This window comes from Scyliorhinus torazame, chromosome 4 (assembly GCF_047496885.1).
Source record: "Scyliorhinus torazame isolate Kashiwa2021f chromosome 4, sScyTor2.1, whole genome shotgun sequence".
Lineage (NCBI taxonomy): Eukaryota > Metazoa > Chordata > Chondrichthyes > Carcharhiniformes > Scyliorhinidae > Scyliorhinus > Scyliorhinus torazame.
This window is the reverse complement of record NC_092710.1, coordinates 305,493,395-305,500,894: the sequence shown is the minus strand read 5'-3', so window position 1 is coordinate 305,500,894 and position 7,500 is coordinate 305,493,395. Positions and strand designations below refer to the sequence as shown.

The 7,500-nt window shown below is 57.0% G+C and overlaps 8 non-coding genes and 1 pseudogene across 8 annotated transcripts; all 9 read right to left on the bottom strand.

The window, feature by feature from the left end:
* Positions 1-560: 560 nt before the first annotated feature.
* LOC140415409 (5S ribosomal RNA) lies at positions 561-679 on the bottom strand. The gene has a single exon (XR_011944516.1). It is a non-coding gene; the product is annotated as a 5S ribosomal RNA (ribosomal RNA).
* Positions 680-1,373: 694 nt separating this feature from the next.
* LOC140415388 (5S ribosomal RNA) lies at positions 1,374-1,492 on the bottom strand. Its single transcript, XR_011944498.1, has one exon. It is a non-coding gene; the product is annotated as a 5S ribosomal RNA (ribosomal RNA).
* Positions 1,493-2,186: 694 nt separating this feature from the next.
* On the bottom strand, positions 2,187-2,305 carry LOC140413006 (5S ribosomal RNA). The gene has a single exon (XR_011942190.1). It is a non-coding gene; the product is annotated as a 5S ribosomal RNA (ribosomal RNA).
* A 694-nt stretch (positions 2,306-2,999) lies between these two features.
* Positions 3,000-3,118, bottom strand: LOC140414906 (5S ribosomal RNA). The gene has a single exon (XR_011944032.1). It is a non-coding gene; the product is annotated as a 5S ribosomal RNA (ribosomal RNA).
* A 695-nt stretch (positions 3,119-3,813) lies between these two features.
* LOC140414575 (5S ribosomal RNA) lies at positions 3,814-3,932 on the bottom strand. Its single transcript, XR_011943713.1, has one exon. It is a non-coding gene; the product is annotated as a 5S ribosomal RNA (ribosomal RNA).
* Positions 3,933-4,626: 694 nt separating this feature from the next.
* Positions 4,627-4,745, bottom strand: LOC140414112 (5S ribosomal RNA). The gene has a single exon (XR_011943257.1). It is a non-coding gene; the product is annotated as a 5S ribosomal RNA (ribosomal RNA).
* A 694-nt stretch (positions 4,746-5,439) lies between these two features.
* LOC140414692 (5S ribosomal RNA) lies at positions 5,440-5,558 on the bottom strand. Its single transcript, XR_011943826.1, has one exon. It is a non-coding gene; the product is annotated as a 5S ribosomal RNA (ribosomal RNA).
* A 694-nt stretch (positions 5,559-6,252) lies between these two features.
* LOC140415662 (5S ribosomal RNA) lies at positions 6,253-6,361 on the bottom strand (annotated as a pseudogene).
* A 694-nt stretch (positions 6,362-7,055) lies between these two features.
* On the bottom strand, positions 7,056-7,174 carry LOC140413005 (5S ribosomal RNA). Its single transcript, XR_011942189.1, has one exon. It is a non-coding gene; the product is annotated as a 5S ribosomal RNA (ribosomal RNA).
* Between the last annotated feature and the right edge of the window lie 326 nt (positions 7,175-7,500).

Here is a 7,500-nt window from a genome sequence, read left to right as displayed (position 1 = left end):
TCTCCTGCTAATTCTAGCCTATATGCCTGATACTCGCTCCCCTTCATGCCGTCCCCACCTAGCTCTCTTTTTTCTTCTCCACCTCCCCAAGGAAAACTGCAAGCCCCGCCCACCTCACACCAGCCTGCCGCCTGCACGCTGCTGCCTTTCCACATTGCAACGCTGCGCACTTCTCTCAGCACAGCCAGCACAAGGGTCAGGCAGGCAATGCAAGCCAGCTCTCTCTTCCTTCGCTTTCCACACCAGCCCCAATGCCACAACTTGCATTCATGCGGCGCCTTCAGGCTAGGAGAGAGAACGTCCTGCCGACACACTGGCTTGCGGCCACACGGGCCAGCTGGCGTGCCCATCAAAGTGCAGCACGCCAAGGCACACAACCGTGCTGCGTTGCAAAGGCCCGGCAAAGCTGCAGCAGCTGAATGGCCCGACCAAGCCGCCTGCCTGAGTTGAGCCCGCAGGCAAGTGTTGGGAGGAATGGCGAGGACGCAGAGAGCAGCAAAAGGTTGGCCTGCCTCTGGTGTGGAGAGTGCTTGGCGTGAGCAGTCTCTGCTGGCCGCAAAAGCCTACTGCACCTGGTATCCCCAGGCGGTCTCCCATCCAAGTACTAACCAGGCCTGAGTCTGCTTAGTTTCCGAGATCAGACGAGATCGGGCGTTTTCAGACTAGCATGGCCGTAGGCATCTGCACCACCGTCTTCTCGCCTATTCAAGCTGGCCACCCTAGCACCCTCGCCACTTCTTCTTTCCGGTTGTTTTCAATTTTTTCTCTCTCTTTTTCTACTTCTACTTCTACTTCTCCTACTCTTTCTCTCCTTCTCCTGCTAATTCTAGCCTATATGCCTGATACTCGCTCCCCTTCATGCCGTCCCCACCTAGCTCTCTTTTTTCTTCTCCACCTCCCCAAGGAAAACTGCAAGCCCCGCCCACCTCACACCAGCCTGCCGCCTGCACGCTGCTGCCTTTCCACATTGCAACGCTGCGCACTTCTCTCAGCACAGCCAGCACAAGGGTCAGGCAGGCAATGCAAGCCAGCTCTCTCTTCCTTCGCTTTCCACACCAGCCCCAATGCCACAACTTGCATTCATGCGGCGCCTTCAGGCTAGGAGACAGAACGTCCTGCCGACACACTGGCTTGCGGCCACACGGGCCAGCTGGCGTGCCCATCAAAGTGCAGCACGCCAAGGCACACAACCGTGCTGCGTTGCAAAGGCCCGGCAAAGCTGCAGCAGCTGAATGGCCCGACCAAGCCGCCTGCCTGAATTGAGCCCGCAGGCAAGTGTTGGGAGGAATGGCGAGGACGCAGAGAGCAGCAAAAGGTTGGCCTGCCTCTAGTGTGGAGAGTGCTTGGCGTGAGCAGTCTCTGCTGGCCGCAAAAGCCTACTGCACCTGGTATTCCAAGGCGCTCTCCCATCCAAGTACTAACCAGGCCTGAGTCTGCTTAGCTTCCGAGATCAAACGAGATCGGGGGTTTTCAGACTAGTATGGCCGTAGGCATCGGCACCACCGTCTTCTCGCCTATTCAAGCTGGCCACCCTAGCAACCTCGCCACTTCTTCTTTCCGGTTGTTTTCAATTTTTTCTCTCTCTTTTTCTACTTCTACTTCTACTTCTCCTCCTCTTTCTCTCCTTCTCCTGCTAATTCTAGCCTATATGCCTGATACTCGCTCCCCTTCATGCCGTCCCCACCTAGCTCTCTTTTTTCTTCTCCACCTCCCCAAGGAAAACTGCAAGCCCCGCCCACCTCACACCAGCCTGCCGCCTGCACGCTGCTGCCTTTCCACATTGCAACGCTGCGCACTTCTCTCAGCACAGCCAGCACAAGGGTCAGGCAGGCAATGCAAGCCAGCTCTCTCTTCCTTCGCTTTCCACACCAGCCCCAATGCCACAACTTGCATTCATGCGGCGCCTTCAGGCTAGGAGAGAGAACGTCCTGCCGACACACTGGCTTGCGGCCACACGGGCCAGCTGGCGTGCCCATCAAAGTGCAGCACGCCAAGGCACACAACCGTGCTGCGTTGCAAAGGCCCGGCAAAGCTGCAGCAGCTGAATGGCCCAACCAAGCCGCCTGCCTGAGTTGAGCCCGCAGGCAAGTGTTGGGAGGAATGGCGAGGACGCAGAGAGCAGCAAAAGGTTGGCCTGCCTCTGGTGTGGAGAGTGCTTGGCGTGAGCAGTCTCTGCTGGCCGCAAAAGCCTACTGCACCTGGTATTCCCAGGCGGTCTCCCATCCAAGTACTAACCAGGCCTGAGTCTGCTTAGCTTCCGAGATCAGACGAGATCGGGCGTTTTCAGACTAGTATGGCCGTAGGCATCTGCACCACCGTCTTCTCGCCTATTCAAGCTGGCCACCCTAGCAACCTCGCCACTTCTTCTTTCCGGTTGTTTTCAATTTTTTCTCTCTCTTTTTCTACTTCTACTTCTACTTCTCCTCCTCTTTCTCTCCTTCACCTGCTAATTCTAGCCTGTATGCCTGATACTCGCTCCCCTTCATGCCGTCCCCACTTGGCTCTCTTTTTTCTTCTCCACCTCCCCAATGAAAACTGCAAGCCCCGCCCACCTCACACCAGCCTGCCGCCTGCACGCTGCTGCCTTTCCACATTGCAACGCTGCGCACTTCTCTCAGCACAGCCAGCACAAGGGTCAGGCAGGCAATGCAAGCCAGCTCTCTCTTCCTTCGCTTTCCACACCAGCCCCAATGCCACAACTTGCATTCATGCGGCGCCTTCAGGCTAGGAGAGAGAACGTCCTGCCGACACACTGGCATGCGGCCACACGGGCCAGCTGGCGTGCCCATCAAAGTGCAGCACGCCAAGGCACACAACCGTGCTGCGTTGCAAAGGCCCGGCAAAGCTGCAGCAGCTGAATGGCCCGACCAAGCCGCCTGCCTGAGTTGAGCCCGCAGGCAAGTGTTGGGAGGAATGGCGAGGACGCAGAGAGCAGCAAAAGGTTGGCCTGCCTCTGGTGTGGAGAGTGCTTGGCGTGAGCAGTCTCTGCTGGCCGCAAAAGCCTACTGCACCTGGTATTCCCAGGCTGTCTCCCATCCAAGTACTAACCAGGCCTGAGTCTGCTTAGCTTCCGAGATCAGACGAGATCGGGCGTTTTCAGACTAGTATGGCCGTAGGCAACTGCAGCACCGTCTTCTCGCCTATTCAAGCTGGCCACCCTAGCACCCTCGCCACTTCTTCTTTCCGGTTGTTTTCAATTTTTTTCTCTCTCTTTTTCTACTTCTACTTCTACTTCTCCTCCTCTTTCTCTCCTTCTCCTGCTAATTCTAGCCTATATGCCTGATACTCGCTCCCCTTCAGGCCGTCCCCACCTAGCTCTCTTTTTTCTTCTCCACCTCCCCAAGGAAAACTGCAAACCCCGCCCACCTCACACAAGCCTGCCGCCTGCACGCTGCTGCCTTTCCACATTGCAACGCTGCGCACTTCTCTCAGCACAGCCAGCACAAGGGTCAGGCAGGCAATGCAAGCCAGCTCTCTCTTCCTTCGCTTTCCACACCAGCCCCAATGCCACAACTTGCATTCATGCGGCTACTTCAGGCTAGGAGAGAGAACGTCCTGCCGACACACTGGCTTGCGGCCACACGGGCCAGCTGGCGTGCCCATCAAAGTGCAGCACGCCAAGGCACACAACCGTGCTGCGTTGCAAAGGCCCGGCAAAGCTGCAGCAGCTGAATGGCCCGACCAAGCCGCCTGCCTGAGTTGAGCCCGCAGGCAAGTGTTGGGAGGAATGGCGAGGACGCAGAGAGCAGCAAAAGGTTGGCCTGCCTCTGGTGTGGAGAGTGCTTGGCGTGAGCAGTCACTGCTGGCCGCAAAAGCCTACTGCACCTGGTATTCCCAGGCGGTCTCCCATCCAAGTACTAACCAGGCCTGAGTCTGCTTAGCTTCCGAGATCAGACGAGATTGGGCGTTTTCAGACTAGTATGGCCGTAGGCATCTGCAGCACCGTCTTCTCGCCTATTCAAGCTGGCCACCCTAGCAACCTCGCCACTTCTTCTTTCCGGTTGTTTTCAATTTTTTCTCTCTCTTTTTCTACTTCTACTTCTACTTCTCCTCCTCTTTCTCTCCTTCACCTGCTAATTCTAGCCTATATGCCTGATACTCGCTCCCCTTCATGCCGTCCCCACCTAGCTCTCTTTTTTCTTCTCCACCTCCCCAAGGAAAACTGCAAGCCCCGCCCACCTCACACCAGCCTGCCGCCTGCACGCTGCTGCCTTTCCACATTGCAACGCTGCGCACTTCTCTCAGCACAGCCAGCACAAGGGTCAGGCAGGCAATGCAAGCCAGCTCTCTCTTCCTTCGCTTTCCACACCAGCCCCAATGCCACAACTTGCATTCATGCGGCGCCTTCAGGCTAGGAGAGAGAACGTCCTGCCGACACACTGGCTTGCGGCCACACGGGCCAGCTGGCGTGCCCATCAAAGTGCAGCACGCCAAGGCACACAACCGTGCTGCGTTGCAAAGGCCCGGCAAAGCTGCAGTAGCTGAATGGCCCGACCAAGCCGCCTGCCTGAGTTGAGCCCGCAGGCAAGTGTTGGGAGGAATGGCGAGGACGCAGAGAGCAGCAAAAGGTTGGCCTGCCTCTGGTGTGGAGAGTGCTTGGCGTGAGCAGTCTCTGCTGGCCGCAAAAGCCTACTGCACCCGGTATTCCCAGGCGGTCTCCCGTCCAAGTACTAACCAGGCCTGAGTCTGCTTAGCTTCCGAGATCAGACGAGATCGGGCGTTTTCAGACTAGTATGGCCGTAGGCATCTGCACCACCGTCTTCTCGCCTATTCAAGCTGGCCACCCTAGCACCCTCGCCACTTCTTCTTTCCGGTTGTTTTCAATTTTTTCTCTCTCTTTTTCGACTTCTACTTCTACTTCTCCTCCTCTTTCTCTCCTTCACCTGCTAATTCTAGCCTATATGCCTGATACTCGCTCCCCTTCATGCCGTCCCCACTTGGCTCTCTTTTTTCTTCTCCACCTCCCCAATGAAAACTGCAAGCCCCGCCCACCTCACACCAGCCTGCCGCCTGCACGCTGCTGCCTTTCCACATTGCAACGCTGCGCACTTCTCTCAGCACAGCCAGCACAAGGGTCAGGCAGGCAATGCAAGCCAGCTCTCTCTTCCTTCGCTTTCCACACCAGCCCCAATGCCACAACTTGCATTCATGCGGCGCCTTCAGGCTAGGAGACAGAACGTCCTGCCGACACACTGGCTTGCGGCCACACGGGCCAGCTGGCGTGCCCATCAAAGTGCAGCACGCCAAGGCACACAACCGTGCTGCGTTGCAAAGGCCCGGCAAAGCTGCAGCAGCTGAATGGCCCGACCAAGCCGCCTGCCTGAGTTGAGCCCGCAGGCAAGTGTTGGGAGGAATGGCGAGGACGCAGAGAGCAGCAAAAGGTTGGCCTGCCTCTGGTGTGGAGAGTGCTTGGCGTGAGCAGTCTCTGCTGGCCGCAAAAGCCTACTGCACCCGGTATTCCCAGGCGGTCTCCCGTCCAAGTACTAACCAGGCCTGAGTCTGCTTAGCTTCCGAGATCAGACGAGATCGGGCGTTTTCAGACTAGTATGGCCATAGGCATCTGCAGCACCGTCTTCTCGCCTATTCAAGCTGGCCACCCTAGCACCCTCGCCACTTCTTCTTTCCGGTTGTTTTCAATTTTTTCTCTCTCTTTTTCTACTTCTACTTCTACTTCTCCTCCTCTTTCTCTCCTTCTCCTGCTAATTCTAGCCTATATGCCTGATACTCGCTCCCCTTCAGGCCGTCCCCACCTAGCTCTCTTTTTTCTTCTCCACCTCCCCAAGGAAAACTGCAAACCCCGCCCACCTCACACCAGCCTGCCGCCTGCACGCTGCTGCCTTTCCACATTGCAACGCTGCGCACTTCTCTCAGCACAGCCAGCACAAGGGTCAGGCAGGCAATGCAAGCCAGCTCTCTCTTCCTTCGCTTTCCACACCAGCCCCAATGCCACAACTTGCATTCATGCGGCGCCTTCAGGCTAGGAGAGAGAACGTCCTGCCGACACACTGGCTTGCGGCCACACGGGCCAGCTGGCGTGCCCATCAAAGTGCAGCACGCCAAGGCACACAACCGTGCTGCGTTGCAAAGGCCCGGCAAAGCTGCAGCAGCTGAATGGCCCGACCAAGCCGCCTGCCTGAGTTGAGCCCGCAGGCAAGTGTTGGGAGGAATGGCGAGGACGCAGAGAGCAGCAAAAGGTTGGCCTGCCTCTGGTGTGGAGAGTGCTTGGCGTGAGCAGTCTCTGCTGGCCGCAAAAGCCTACTGCACCTGGTATTCCCAGGCGGTCTCCCATCCAAGTACTAACCAGGCCTGAGTCTGCTTAGCTTCCGAGATCAGGCGTTTTCAGACTAGTATGGCCTTAGGCAACTGCAGCACCGTCTTCTCGCCTATTCAAGCTGGCCACCCTAGCACCCTCGCCACTTCTTCTTTCCGGTTGTTTTCAATTTTTTCTCTCTCTTTTTCTACTTCTACTTCTACTTCTCCTCCTCTTTCTCTCCTTCACCTGCTAATTCTAGCCTATATGCCTGATACTCGCTCCCCTTCATGCCGTCCCCACCTAGCTCTCTTTTTTCTTCTCCACCTCCCCAAGGAAAACTGCAAGCCCCGCCCACCTCACACCAGCCTGCCGCCTGCACGCTGCTGCCTTTCCACATTGCAACGCTGCGCACTTCTCTCAGCACAGCCAGCACAAGGGTCAGGCAGGCAATGCAAGCCAGCTCTCTCTTCCTTCGCTTTCCACACCAGCCCCAATGCCACAACTTGCATTCATGCGGCGCCTTCAGGCTAGGAGAGAGAACGTCCTGCCGACACACTGGCTTGCGGCCACACGGGCCAGCTGGCGTGCCCATCAAAGTGCAGCACGCCAAGGCACACAACCGTGCTGCGTTGCAAAGGCCCGGCAAAGCTGCAGCAGCTGAATGGCCCGACCAAGCCGCCTGCCTGAGTTGAGCCCGCAGGCAAGTGTTGGGAGGAATGGCGAGGACGCAGAGAGCAGCAAAAGGTTGGCCTGCCTCTGGTGTGGAGAGTGCTTGGCGTGAGCAGTCTCTGCTGGCCGCAAAAGCCTACTGCACCTGGTATTCCCAGGCGGTCTCCCATCCAAGTACTAACCAGGCCTGAGTCTGCTTAGCTTCCGAGATCAGACGAGATCGGGCGTTTTCAGACTAGTATGGCCGTAGGCATCTGCACCACCGTCTTCTCGCCTATTCAAGCTGGCCACCCTAGCAACCTCGCCACTTCTTCTTTCCGGTTGTTTTCAATTTTTTCTCTCTCTTTTTCGACTTCTACTTCTACTTCTCCTCCTCTTTCTCTCCTTCACCTGCTAATTCTAGCCTATATGCCTGATACTCGCTCCCCTTCATGCCGTCCCCACTTGGCTCTCTTTTTTCTTCTCCACCTCCCCAATGAAAACTGCAAGCCCCGCCCACCTCACACCAGCCTGCCGCCTGCACGCTGCTGCCTTTCCACATTGCAACGCTGCGCACTTCTCTCAGCACAGCCAGCACA